This window comes from Lampetra fluviatilis, chromosome 5 (assembly GCF_964198595.1).
Source record: "Lampetra fluviatilis chromosome 5, kcLamFluv1.1, whole genome shotgun sequence".
In the NCBI taxonomy this organism is placed as follows: Eukaryota; Metazoa; Chordata; class Hyperoartia; order Petromyzontiformes; family Petromyzontidae; genus Lampetra; species Lampetra fluviatilis.
Window position 1 is genome coordinate 11717274 of NC_136279.1, and position 12158 is coordinate 11729431.

General features: G+C 41.4%; 2 non-coding genes across 2 annotated transcripts; one reads left to right on the top strand and one right to left on the bottom strand.

Annotated features, from left to right (window-relative positions):
• Positions 1-617: 617 nt before the first annotated feature.
• On the top strand, positions 618-688 carry TRNAG-CCC (transfer RNA glycine (anticodon CCC)). Its single transcript has one exon. It is a non-coding gene; the product is annotated as a tRNA-Gly (tRNA).
• Positions 689-1215: 527 nt separating this feature from the next.
• On the bottom strand, positions 1216-1286 carry TRNAG-CCC (transfer RNA glycine (anticodon CCC)). Its single transcript has one exon. It is a non-coding gene; the product is annotated as a tRNA-Gly (tRNA).
• Between the last annotated feature and the right edge of the window lie 10872 nt (positions 1287-12158).

Genomic DNA, 12158 nt, shown 5'->3' on the forward strand with positions numbered 1-12158 from the left:
GGGCGAGACCATTCTTGCAGATAGAGAGGGTGGGGAAGGGGGCGTGGTCAGGAGTTTGGTTGGGGGTGTTGACTTTCGGGAGGACCACATTTCAACGCCCCCCCCTCCGCCTTCGCCGCACTTGGTACATCCCGCCGGTGTGAAGCCTACCAATAATACGCGTGGGCGAGACCATTCGTGCAGATGCAGAGGGGGGCAGGGGGCGTGGTCAGGAGTTTCGTTGGGGGTGTTGGCTTGTGGGCGGGACTTGTAGGGGTCAGCTCGGACTTCTGGAAAGTAATGTGGTGGTATGGCACTGTACGGTACAGTGGCTGCAGCACTTTGCTTGTTTCGCGATTATTATTGAGGGGGTTGCAAAAAAACATCGCCACCATTTCATTTCTCTCCTTGTCGGTGTATGTCCAATGGCAACGTCTTGTGGCTCGAACTGCCATAATACGTTCTGAGCTTTAAATTTATGTTGTATTATTTATTTCATTGTATACTCCACCACCCCTCTCTCTCTACAAAAACCTTCGAGTCACAAAGCAGAAATTCGCGATCCTCATGTAACACCACGCGTGCTCCGAACGTGGAGCGAGGGGTTAAGTAGGTAATGTGCTGCACGCGAGTCGAACGCGCCGCTGGTGTAGTGGTATCATGGAAGATTCCCATTCTTTCGACCCGGGTTCGATTCCCGGGCGGCGCACAATTATTTTTTTGTTGTTGTTTACAAATTCGAAAACAAATATAATAACATTCAGCTGTCCCGACAACATTTTTGAGTTATTCCACTGTGAATATTAAATAACTGTCGTCGTGTACCGAGCGCGTTCGGGAATGCCGCTGAAATAATGTGGTAATGTTGAAATCCGGCAAGTTGCGTTTAAAGTCAAAATTTTATTCGTGGCTGCAGAGTTCGCTTTACTAACGCCCATTGCAAAGTGCTGACAGCAGATTTAATGTCGAGTACAATTGCAGCATATAAATACTCGGTAAACTTTAACCTTCATTTTCCGCGTCTTTAAAAAAAAATCTTACGCCGCCAAATGGCCGAAACGGGTACTGGGTATAACTCTAAACCCCGTATTAAACCCGAGAATATTCACCAATGCAGCAACATATTTAGTCGAATGAAATTTTTCTGGTGATTTATAGTATTTATCCGTCTATCAATGGGCAGAAGAGAGACAACAAATACACAACAATTATTTCCTGAGTAAAAAAAAATAATCGTGCGCCGCCCGGGAATCGAACCCGGGTCGAAAGAATGGGAATCTTCCATGATACCACTACACCAGCGGCGCGCTCGCTCTAACTCGTGCCCGGCACGCGAGCTATAGGACGCATTCGCACAACACGTGCCACCCTCTATCCATTGCTGGATTATGTATGCATGTTGGACTTCTAGATTTGAAGCTTTTGTGACTGCAAGGATTCATACTCTTAGGTTTTTTCGGTAAAGTCACGTAGGTATAAAAAAAAAATAATAATAACAAAAAATTCCTATTATTATTTTTCTAATTATTTTTTACCTACGTGACTTTACCGAAAAAATCTCAGAGTAATGTTAGACTTCTTTCACACCGTACGTAGCCCACCATGCTAATTGGAGGTGTGGGGGAGGGGGACAACACAACTAAACCCAAAAATACGTTTTCAAGAAATTTGTTTTCAAATTACAAGGTCTTGTCACAAAGTGACTGCTAAGCATGTGGACATTTATGGGAGCCAAATACTCTGAATGCATGTTGATTTCTAAATGTGGAGGGAAAAACCGGAGAAAAATCCACGCGACCACGGGGAGAATAAACAAACTCCAAATATACAGACGTCAGGGATCAGAGGTCAGGATCGATATCATGACCTCCTGCATACCAGGCGAGGGAATTAACAGCTCGCCACAAGGTTTTTCTGATTAGGGCTTCACCTGGCGTTCATCACGCTGGTCAGTGCAGGTTGGTGAAGGTGGGCAGCATAGACGTGGGAGCATAGAAGTACGGTTCAACAATGGGGGTTTGCTGCACTGCTCTCTGCTGTAACATCACGCAGCCACGCATCCTATAGCAAACCTGTTGAGCATGGTGGGCGCCCATCCAGAATCAGAATCTGTGTTTAGACTGGAGGAATGCGATGACCTGCCGATTTGTCAACACAAAATGTAAGCTTGGGCAAGGCAGCAAAACAACAACAAAAACAGTCCCAGACCACACCAAGTCAACACAGTCTCTTGATAGCAACGCACATTAAATGTAATAACTACATATACATGGGTACGGTTCAGAGTTACAAATCATATTTATAAATGCGGCTGTATCTGGCACTAATCTTATACTTCGGGATATTTTTACAAGGAAGATTTACGACGTTAAGGGAGAAAACAAAGTTGTTCCAAAACGTTGGTGATGCAACTGCTAAATCTTTGTCATCTATTCCAATTCCTGTTCTAGAGATAGTTATACAAGGCAATTAGATGGACGTCTTAGGCTTCTTGGGTTTATAATGGCGTTAATGAATTAGCTAAATATAGCGTAGATGTGTCAATAAGCATTGTATGGATGAACGGGACCCAATGTAGAATTCTTATGATTTTAAATAGAGGTCACAATCGTGGGTTCTGCATGGTTACGTCCAGTGCAAATGAAAGAGCAGAGTGATAATGCGGGTTTAGTATGTTTAGCGTTTCATTAGTAGCTGGTTTGTTAGCAGCATCAGAATCGTCACAATAGTCGAATTGAAAAACAGTGTTTCTGAATAAAAACTCTATATTTGTTTGAGTTTCTTTCAGATGTGATCAATATGAAGTTGGAATGTTAGTTTTTAGTCAATCAGTAAACCCAATCATGTTAAGCACGCCGTTTGTTCAATGATGTTTCTGATATCCATTAAAGGTGAAGGGAATGAAACTGGATTTTTTTTCGGACGTTCTGCTGGCAGTGTTACACTACTTTGATGAGCACGAACAAATCTTGACTTAAAGCTTCCGTGACTGCAGGAATTCATATTCTTTGGGTCTTTCAGTAAAGTCACGTTCAAAGAAAATAACAAAAATATTCCCTTTGATCCTATCTACGTGACTTTACCGAAAGACCCAAAGAATATGAGCACGAACAATTAAAAAGAAAATCCACATACAGAATTGGCGTGTCAGGTAATCACAGGCACTGATAATCGCTCATCAGACTGTCAATGAAACCTGTATGCATTAGCCATGACACATTATTTATCTGCATGAATTGCTCGGAGAGGGATTTTGGTCGTTCTGAAGCCCCTCCTGTCCCAGCCCACCGCGATTTCTGCACCCCCCCCCCCCTGCACCAGCCCCCACCACGACCAAACAAGGGGCGGGGCTGAAGAGGAATGGGCGGGGCATAAAGAGGAAGGGGCGGGGCATAACCGATTAAGGGGCGGGGCATAAAAAAGAAAGGCGCAGAGGGCCTGATTCGGAATGAGTGTGGCTTCCAGAGGGTCAACTTCCCTGGTGATTTAAAGTAATGAGAGCATAGAATAAAATCCTGTACATATGGTAGATAGCATCGCTTCAATGCTGCAGATGCGGCCACAAGCCAACTAGTTTAGCGTATTTCAGCAAAGACGTGTTTCTTAATTCGACCATGCTTTTTGTTTCTCTGAAGCCCTTTGTTGGGTCTGCTGTGCCTTATGAAACTTAAATATAAAAATTAATATTTCATAGTCTACACTTTAAGAAAAACGTGTGTCTATGCTCAAGGTTTCAACTGTTGTCTCCTACAGCGCTCTGTATTTACACATGGCATGGGATAATGTTGAAATAAAACAAGGTTAGGGGCCGTCCATAAATGACGTCATGCACCTGGGGGGTGGGGGTCAGACATTTGTGACGATGTGTGACGAGGGGGGGGGAGTGAAAAATGTGACGTCACATCAAAATGCGCAGCTTTAAATAAATATAGACAACACGTTCTACTTAATTAAATAGACTTTTTAATAAATGATTTCTCCTACATCAGAGTGCAAGCGCCACATTAGATATGCACTACAATGACAATAGTTTGAAGCGATTTGAAGCATGTTTTATTTTTTTGGGTAGGAGGGGCGCAGAGCTTTGTGACGTTAGGGGAGTCTGACTTTGTGACGCCGTGTGACGAAGGGGGGGGGGTCAAAAATCGTACAAAATCGCGTGACGTCATTTATGGACGGCCCCTAATCGGAGTTACTGTCCTCAGTATATCTACCCAAATGTTATCGCATTGTGTCCCTAAAACTTATTTCGCGAACTTGGACTTTGTGACTTGCTTCTATCACATGCTATAATGATTGTGAACCCGCCTGTACAGCCGCCTTTATTATGGAATGATGGCCAGCGACAGCCAAAGGAAGGAAACATTCCTAAAACGATGCCCACAGTGGAGATGGAGAAACGGATGAACGCATGGGCAGGGAGCTCTTTCAGGACTGCAGTGTGGCTCTGGAAATTCGAAAAAAAAATCTCTTCTTCTTATTTTGGCTGCCGACCCCTGACCATGGAAGTCCACTTCACTGTGGAAGTGCAGTTTATGATGGGCAGGGGTCGTCAACCTCCGGCTCCAGAGCCGCATGCGGCTCTTTAAGGACTGTTTCGTGACGCTTTTTTTTTTATTAAGGACCGTCTCGTATTCACATGCATTACCGCTCTTGAAATTAGTTTTTGTTTACCTAGGCAAGATGGATTGTTGCGGCGTGTGACTTGAGAGATGGCAATAGCTCGTGAAGACTTTCATCCAGCAGTGCATAGGACATAGCTGATGATTGTTGTGATGACCAGCATCAAGGAAGGCTGTTTCGATTAAAAGTAAGCAATCAGTGATTTTCTATCATTTTGATCGAGGGTTTACATTTCACGTTAGATAAACTATTTCCAGCCAAGAGCTGTAAGTCGGAGCATGCAATGAAACTACTTTATGACTGTCCTTGTCCCATGCCAAATGAGATCTGTAAGATCTTAATTTTGGAGCTTTCGTGACTGCAGAAATTATTATTTGGTTCTTTCGGTAAAGTCACGTATAAAGATAAAAGAATAAATTAAATAATTTAATAACTTTTTCATTTTATCTTTATACGTGACTTTACCGAAAGAACCAAAGAATGAGATCTGTATGGTTATAATGGAACATATGTTGCAAAGAGACGCTGTCTGAAAAAATATAAAGGGATACATTAATGTGTACTGAAATTGTGAAAAAATTCCAGTTTTTTGTGTGTACCGTGCAAATCTACTTATGTCCAGCAGATGGCACATTCATCACTTACCTTCACCAATTCATGGCATCCAATAGTCCCTTAAATTTACAAACCACGAGTCAGTTTTTGGGTAAACAAAACAATGTAACGCCCAAATTCAGATTCACGTGAGTAATAACATAGTTGGTGGGCATGAATATGGAAGAGAGTTGAATTGCTTGTGTTGCGATCGAAACGTCGAGATGTTTTTTTTTTTAGTATTTCTCTATCTGCGTGGCTTTACGAAAGACCCAAAGAATAGAGTTGAATTAATTTGACAGTGACTATATTTTATATATATATAAACACAGTCGTACATAACCTTTTTTAAATACGTTTAGCGAGCATGGGAGAGGACAAAATATAATACACCCAAGAGAATGTAAATACTACACACCCGATAGCGTTGTTAATGAGTGCGATTTTAGTTGTTAGTTTTGCTTGTGCATCAGTGCCAACACATCCTCACCAAATAATTCGTTTAAACACTGACATAGTGGTACAATACAGATAATGTGGCACAATATTGATTTACTGTGCACAGAGTACGTTGTACACACATTTACATGATTACTTATGCAGTATTGAATCTGGTTTTGTTATTACAGAATGCATGTGAATTATAGTGTTTAGAATAGAACTGAAAAGCGATTTACTACAAATGTACCCATACCAGTAGTGGACAGACAGTATTCTCTGCGTTGTATATACAGTTTATATTTTTGTAAAATATATTATTTCAGTATTTACGTGAGTTGAAATGTCACATTCCTCAGAAGTCAAAATAATAGTTTTGAACATGCTCTGCATAGTAGCGCAATGAGATTCAACACTGTATTATGTCACACTTGCCACACCAGATTTACAAATAAAGTACTCTATTGTTTTACATAACATTTAAACAAATTACAGCTCTTTGCCAATCACTGTTGGATGAAGTCCTTCCCATGACATACTTGGTCATGGAGGTTGTTGGAATATATTTCACCAAACTGGTCAGTGTGAGTCGGTGAGGTTGATGTCCAGGAACATATTGGACATCACTTGCCATTGATTTTGGCCACGGCATAGAATCCAACACAGGTTGGTTAATAGCACAGTGCGAAAAACCACTGGTCCATCTTCATATATAACATGCTTTCCTGCACTTAAATCATTGATCATCATCATTATTTTATTTCCACAAGTCCAGATATTTTTTCCTAAACTAATTAAAAAGCATATCATCTGACTCATACATGTATAGAATAGAGAGAGAGTGGCTGGAAGCCTTTTCTTTATAGTGAAGGAATGGCGTTTCCAGTCCACTGACTTTAATAGTACAAACTGCACTAACGGCAGTTAACGTCACTGAATACGACCTTTGATTCCAACTGTTGTGTGATATGCTACCAGCGCTGCACACATGATAAATGGGGGGACATTTTGTCATAAATCTGACCTTGCTTACTGGATGTCAAATGTTGAAAAATAATATAAAAGGCACAACATATGGCATGGTTAGTCATCATAAGCAGACTTTTTTTCAGCAGAAGATGGTGTACTCGAGTTGAGCTGGGGTTAAGCAGCCCTTATATTATCCATGTTTTAATATTACCAAGATTGCAAATACCAACGCAGAACTGTAAAAGGAAAATATGTAGCTGTTGATGCCCATCTTGCCAATTCTGGCAAGATGGGCCTCCACAAGGGAGATCTTTAAAAAGCCTCTGTAGTAGAGGGCATTTGGCCTACTCTTCCACGCCGGACAGACTTCTTGGAATAAGTGTTGGGTGTACCCACACTTTACCCTACCACATGTGACCTGCCACTTGACTGTGCTGTACCCATTTATACTGCTGGGACAACAAGAGTAGGCTTGGGGGCATTTAAGAAACTTGCCCATATTTTCAAATGCCATGCCAGGAGATTGAACTCGCGACCTCTGTATTGCAAGTCCAGTCTCATAACCTTTACATCATGACAGCACTCTGGACTGTACCATAGGACTGTACCAATCATTATTTTCATTTTTTGCTAAAATAAAAAAAACCTATAGAAACAGGTCATGTGGTTGTATAGGTCGTAGATAAACTGATCTTGTAAAATACTGTTCGTCTGTAAACGTGAAACTAAATTCAATTATGGCAACATCACAAAGAAAATATGTAAATACTTTTCCTCAAACGATAATAAGGTCACGTGTGCAATATTGTCAAACCTAATTGGTTATATTGCACTGGGTTTCATCAGCCATGTGTTGTACTTCAGGCCACAAACTTAGTTATCGCTGGGAACCGGAGGCAATTTTAACAGGTATGTTTTTGTGGAGAGTGATAATACATTTTCATGAGTATTCATTCCTTTTTATAAAACGGAGGGAAACACAACGTAGCTGGGAGCATGACCTTATATAAATAACGTAGTGAGGAATTGCCTAATGATCCGAGAGGAACCAAGCTGTTAAACATGGAAATGTACGAGACCTGGGGTGAGGAGATAACAGGATTAAGAGTGAAAGCCCCCACTGATCAATTACTCTATTCTCTGCAAAGAGCAACCACATTAGATTTCACAAGTTGTATTTACTATGCACGATTGCAAGACTTACAGTGTCATATTAAGTGAACATATTATTCGTACATCCGATTAGCACGGTTGGTTGCATACGGTGCGAAAGAAGTTCAACATACAGTAAGTACACATTTTCAGTGATGCAGTGGTAACAGCACACTGCACTATTAATCCAGCAACCTGAATTTGATTCTGGGCAAAGGCTAACATCATTGGCGAGTGATTCATGAACCGGTCCTTGTCCCCTCCCCAAGCCCTTTCACCAATCTGCTGACATAGTGTGAGGAGGCCTTCATCCAGAAGGGGGTTGACAGAGGCTGCACATTTGGCTTTTACATCTATATAAGCATTGCACTTAACAATGGATAAATACTATTTAAGCCCAATTAATTATTCTAGGTTGTTCGTCAGCATTTTTACAGGCAAGGTGATAATAAAGATTCTCCATGAAGAACCACAAAGAATCAGTCGTTCACAGAGTAGAGCAAGGTCTTAATATTGAACTAGAAAGGAGTCAAAACCAGTCAACAAATGTTTTACACGTAGGCTTTCGCGACCAATACTATCCATAATAGGTTTTGTGGGTTAGATCGTGTAAATATAAATGTGTCGTTAAACCCACCACCACCGGACACAGCCAATAAGTAGGATGCTTTGTCACGTAAACAAAACATGCCAATTAGTACTCGTTCAGCACACCGGTGAGTTGGAGAGTACACCCACAACATTTAAAATTGGAGTACGACGTTTCTACGGTAATTGCAACCAGCCTCATCAGGTGATAGCCAGAATTGTGGAAAATCCTGTAAATGTAATGTCGTCACTTTTGAGCCAATTATGTGTGAAGACCAGAACGGCGTGATTAATGTAGTCATATAAATAACAATTTCTATATATGATTGGTTGGGTTATTCACAGTAAATCAACATACATAATGTCCATTAATATATATTAATGTAAATTATGTACATTATATACAATGAATGTACATTATGTATTTGCATTCTGCCGTTTTTGGGGCCCAAAAATCGCAAATACTATACCTGTCCACAGTTATTCACCATCAACGTATTGTGACCTGGAGAGGCATGCAATTAGACAGTGTATTACTTGATAATATGCTTCCAAGCAGCACTAAGCCTGTAGCTATCAGAACAGTTACAATTATTTTAAATTTCTCTCAATTTCAATCGATTCTAGAATTAGTCTTGACCAGTCATTGGTGTTGCACAAAACGTCAATATTATCAAAATCAATTGAGTGCCCTTGTTGGCACACCTGTTCTGCAACTGCCGACAGTTGTGTTTGGGAGTATTTTACCATACAGGTCAATAGCGATGGTGATTAATTGTGTGCAGCCAATACTAGGTATGCGATATTTGGGGCGCAAAAACTGTGAATAACCCAACCAATAAATAATAGATATCCATTATAATTGATATGACTACATTAACCCCGCCCCTCTGATCTTCGCACCTGATTGGCTCAGAAGTGACATCACATTTACTTTCATATTTAAGACAATAATTATGGCTGTCGCCTGATATGGCTGGTTGTAATTACCGGTAAAATGTTGGACTGGAATTGTACATTTTGTGGGTTGACTCTTCAACTCACCGGTGTGCTGAACTAGTAACTGGCATGTTTTGTTCGTGACAAACCTTACTAGTTGGCTGTCGGGTGGTGGCGGGTTTAACGACATATTTATATTTACGCAATATAACCCAAAAAACCTCTGTGATGACCAAATGTTTGATTTTACTGTTGCATAAAAAAAGATACAACGCAATTTCATAGGACACTGCAACTGTGTATATAGTGTGGATAGTTCAATTGGTAAAGCAGCAGGCTTCCATTCAAAAAGGACATTAGAGCAGAGGCCAAAAATGGCCTGCCCAGTCCATCGCTCCTCTGGAGTTGGTAAAGTTAGTAGTGTCACTTGGAGAGTAAGCATGCTGCATACATCGTGTACTGTCAAAATACAGTGGAACCCAGAACAGAACATTAACATCCATTAACCCAGGGCCAGAAATGGAAATAAACACCAGCCAGTGCGGTGGTGAAACATGTTGTAGCCCTTGGACAATTCTACTGGTCATCTGTGAAAATGAGCTTTATAGCTCATCGGATTTCTCCAGTATATTCAGATTTACACCAAACATTTGAACAATAATCATTCTAAAATCCAACACTCGCTAGTGCATTAAGTAAATACATTATGTGAGACTTAGTGTTCGGTGAATCTTAAAAAAAATCTAACTATTTTATGTGCTAAAGCTTTGGGAATTCGTAAATAAGCCAAACATTCCAGTGCACATTAATTACACTGTAATAACACTTTTTTTTGTTCCTGGGTAGTAAGTGTTATTTCTTAATTGCTTATGCCTCAAAAGTATAGAAAATGGATATTATTCCCCACAAACTTTGTTTTGTGACCAGGACAGTGATATTTTGAAAATTATCTATTTTCCAGAACATTCCAGATAGATTCAGTGCTGAGTAAACTTGGAGTAACTTCTAGAACATTCTATAACTTTCCAGTAATATAAATAGTAGTATAAATACAGGGGCCTTAAGCCCACCAGTTCAGTTTAGTTCTAGCTGCCTAAGTGGATACATATCTGCATTTTTCTGAGATGGCATCAAGAGGCTGCAAGCATCCGGCAGACGCATTTTGCTATGTCTGCGGCCAATTTATCAAAACGAGAGCGAAAAAGTACTCTGTGGAAGCATCTGCTAAGATGTGTGAGGCCTACAAGGTATATTTCGGCATGCCTGTCGGAGATCAAGACAAATCCTGGGCACCTCATTTCACCTGCGAGCAATGCAAACAACTCTGGAAGGTAAGATGGACAATTGTTGCTTGGAATTTTATGTTATAAATTTGTTAAAATGTTTAAAATTGTAAAATGTTTTTTTTTTTACAATTTTCAATATTATTGAAAAAATATATCATGTATGAAAAATGTTGCGAGAATCTCTTACACATCAGTCATGGGTGAAATAAATGTATTTTGTAGGATGGTACAGAGGGGAAAAGAGAGCCATGAAGTTCACTATCCCAAGAATTTGGCGGAAACCCACTGACCATTCAAGCAACTGCTACTTCTGCATGGTGGACCCTTTCAAACGTTGGACTGGCAAGAATGCACCTGCTATCACCTTCCTTTATCAATCGCCCCCGTGCCACAATGCCATGAGCTCCCCGTACCCACTCCTCCGGAGAGCAGCCGTCTTTAGAAGACAGCAGCAAGTCAGAAAGCGAGGAAGACGTAGATCCAGATGACAATTTCAGAGGTGGAGCTGAGGAGAGAAACCCATACTACCCCAACCAAAAATACATCAACGACTTGATCAGAGATCTTGGTCTCACCAAGTGCAATGCCGAGCTTTTGACGTCTAGGCTCAAGCAGTGGAACTTGTTTGATAAAAGTGTGCAAGTCGCAGATCAGAGGAAGCGTCACCAACCTTTATTCAGCTTCTTCACCTGTCAAGATTGGCTCTGCTTCTGCCACAATGTGACCAGTCTGTTCGAGGCAATCGGAATCGCCTGTAACCAGAATGAGTGACACCTCTTCATTGATAGCTCATCCAAGAGCTTCCAACCCGTGCTGCTCCATAATGGTAACAAGTTTTGGTCTCTTCCTCTGGCTCACTCGGTGCACCTCAAAGAGCAAGGTCTTGAGCAGTATCAAGACCTTGCTGAACGCCTTGAAGTATGATGAGTATGGATGGGAGGTCATCGGAGACTTTAAAATGGTGGCATAGCTGATGGGTCTCCAAGGCGGTTTTACCAAGTTTCCCTGCTGTCTTTGCCTTTGGGACGGCAGGGACACCAAGGCGCACTACCACAGGGGAGATTGGCTACAGCAGACCGAGTTCTCTGTGGGGAGGAACAACGTCAAGTGGGAGCCACTGGTGGACCCCGGAAGGTGCTGATGCCACCACTGCACATCAAATTGTGCCTTATGAAACAATTTGTCAGAGCTGTAGATAAGGAGTCGGCAGCCTTCAAGTACCTTCAAGACTTCTTCCCTAATCTGTCTTGAGGCAAAGGTCAAAGCCGGTGTCTTTGTCGGACCACAGATAAAGAAGATCCTGGAGTGCAATGAATTATCCAAGAAGCTCACTAGTAAGGAGAAAGCGGCTTGGAACAGCTTTGTCGCAGTGGTTCGTGGCTTCCTGGGCAATCACAAGGTCGAACACTATGTGGAGCTGGTTGAGGCTTTGGTGAAGAACTATGGCACAATGGGCTGTAGGATGTCCCTCAAAGTCCATATTCTTGATGCTCATCTTGATAAATTCAATTAGAACATGGGAGCGTACTCGGAGAACCAGGATATGCTGGACTTTGAACGCCGCTACCAAGGACAGTATAACGAGAACAT